Raw genomic sequence first — 2,768 nt, 5'->3', positions numbered from 1 at the left:
CGCACACTTAACGTTAATAATTATTCGTAAATATATAGTAAGTTCGCACTCTTAGTGCTTAATAGTCAAACTCGCACACTTAGTGCTATACAATTAAACTCGCACACTTAGTGCCAATCTCATTATCGTAAATGTTTATACCCGCACACTTAGTGCCGAAATCAACAACTCAATACATCTCACTTCTTTTTACAATCGATAATTTTGTCACTACATGCATTTATATATCATCCCATTCGGCATAAGTACATAAGTATTATGATTATTTAAATCAATACAAAATATATGCTTAATAACTTACCTTGTGTTGGGTAAAACGGTTCCAACTCGGCTACTCGATGTTCTTTCCTTTGCCTTTGCTTGATTCTCCTTCTTTAACTTCTTGAGCTTAATCAATAAATTAACTAGTTTAACTGTCTTGCTAAATATTTATATCAAAATATTAATGATTTCATATCATAGGAGATACATGACTAATTCTTATCTTCCTACCATATGTTTTTGAGCTATTCGGCTAATAACCATATGCTATCACCCTACTATCAATAATCCAATCACACATGCATATATATATATGGCCGAATGTGCAAAACTTAGACTCAACATCACCTATGCTCTTAATTTGATGGCCGAATATGCATACATATATATATGATATCAACTATACTATCATCTTTAATTCACCTAAACACAAAATTTCATCTCATGAACACTTGACCGAATTTTTCCTAATCTAGCATGGCTTCACATCTATTTGTAACATCCTATAAATCCACATATACCACATTTCTACATAAATTTTCTTTTACTATTCCACTACTTCCATTCACAACATCAAAAGCACCATACTCTTAGCATTTACCTCTTCCTAACCATATGCCATCTAAGTACCCTTTTAGGTAGAAAATTAACATATGGGTTGTAATAAGACATTGGCTACTAACTAGATTTTCACAAGAATTTAGTAAAAGTAACATAAGTCCTACCTTAATCAACCCCTTTTGAGTTGGCCGAATGTCTAGAGCATTTCTTCTTTCCTTCTCCTAACTCACGGCAATTGCAAGAAAAGAAAGAAGATGAATACTCCCTCTTCCTTCCTTATTTTATTCATCTTTTCTTTTTAATTCCTTTCTTTAATTTATTTTAATTGCTAACTAATAAAAGAATTGCATTGAAATTCAACCTAGTGGATGGGCATCATGGCTTGGCCGGCCACTACTTGGGTTTTTGGGCAATTTGACATGCAAACCCAAGTTTCCTCACTTTGTTATTATTTGGTCCTTACATATCCCCCTATCATATTTTCTTAAGTTCTCAACTAAGTCAATCACATGAAATTCACATTCATAAGTCTAAATTAAAACATCAAATTTTCACACATGCACTAATACACATAGAGGATATGCAACCAAATTTTTAAATAAATTTTGGGACTCGGTCTTGTGGCCTCGAAACCACATTCCGACTAGGGTCGAATTAGGACTGTCACAATTTCCTTGACTACCCCAGGAGAAATTTGGGTGGTTCCTCCAACCTGCATTACAAGTATTACTGTATGGGTTATTTTGAGATCTAAAGTTATTGTTACCCATATAGTTGACTTGTTTCTTTTCGATTGTGGGATTGAAGGATTGATATTCTGTATGCACACCTCCTCTACTTGAGTTACACCTCATTACTGGATGTATCTGTGTAGAACCAAGTAAACCATCAATCTTTTTATTGAGAGGTTCTACCTGATTTGACAGCATAGTAACTGAGATGACGTTATAAATGCCGACTATTATTGTTGGCTTAGTCCTCATGACTTGCCACTGATAGTTATTCAGTGACATTTCTTCAATGAATTCATAAGCCTCTTCAGGTGTTTTGTTGTTGATAGTTCCGCCAGCAGTTGCGTCAACCATTTACCGAGTCGAGGGATTCAGACCATTGTGGAATGTTTGTACTTGCAGCCAAAGCTGTAACCACTGGTGAGGGCACCTTCTCAGTAAGTCCTTGTATCTCTCTCATGCATCGTAAAGTGTTTCTAAATCCATCTACACAAAAGAAGAGATATCATTACGTAATTTAGCCGTTTTAGCCGGTGAAAAATATTTTAGTAAAAATTTCTCAATCATTTGTTCCCAAGTAGTAATTGACCCTCGTGGTAACGAGTTCAACCACTGTTTAGCTTTGTTCCTCAATGAAAAAGGAAATAACCGAAGACGAATGGCATCATCAGAAATGCCATTGATTTTAAATGTATCACAAAATTCCAGAAACTTTGCTAAGTGAGTGTTAGGATCTTCATCCTGCAAACCATCAAACTGAACAAACTACTGTATCATTTGAATAGTGTTAGGTTTTAATTCAAAAGTATTTGCAGCTACAGCAGGTCTAACTATGCTAGATTCAGTTGCTGTTAAAGAAGGTTTAGCATAATCATACATAGTGCGTGGAGCAGGATTTTGATTAGTCGCAATTGCAGGAGGTAGCTGATTGTCTTGGTTTTCAGCCATCTCATCTGTTGGAGGTTGAGTATCGTCTTCTTGCTCGTTCTCTATGTATCTTAAGTTGTGCCTTATTTTTCTTTGGTTTCTACGAACTGTGCGATCGATTTCTTCGTCAAAAAGTAATGGTCCCGACGTGTTTCTTCTAGTCATAAACTATAAAAACCTGTCAAGAGAAAGAAAAAGTCAATTAATAAATAATGATAATATTATATTAAATTGCAAGGAAAAAAATAAATGGCTAAAGTAATAGAAATTAAGCGTTCCTAATATTTT

The 2,768-nt window shown here is 34.8% G+C and overlaps 1 non-coding gene across 1 annotated transcript; it reads left to right on the top strand.

The window, feature by feature from the left end:
• Positions 1–1,965: 1,965 nt before the first annotated feature.
• Positions 1,966–2,072, top strand: LOC121228435 (small nucleolar RNA R71). Its single transcript, XR_005926011.1, has one exon. It is a non-coding gene; the product is annotated as a small nucleolar RNA R71 (small nucleolar RNA).
• Positions 2,073–2,768: the final 696 nt, after the last annotated feature.

Source organism: Gossypium hirsutum, chromosome A04 (assembly GCF_007990345.1).
Source record: "Gossypium hirsutum isolate 1008001.06 chromosome A04, Gossypium_hirsutum_v2.1, whole genome shotgun sequence".
NCBI classification, from domain to species: domain Eukaryota; kingdom Viridiplantae; phylum Streptophyta; class Magnoliopsida; order Malvales; family Malvaceae; genus Gossypium; species Gossypium hirsutum.
Note: the sequence above shows the minus strand (reverse complement) of the source record. Positions and strands in the feature narration are given on the sequence as shown.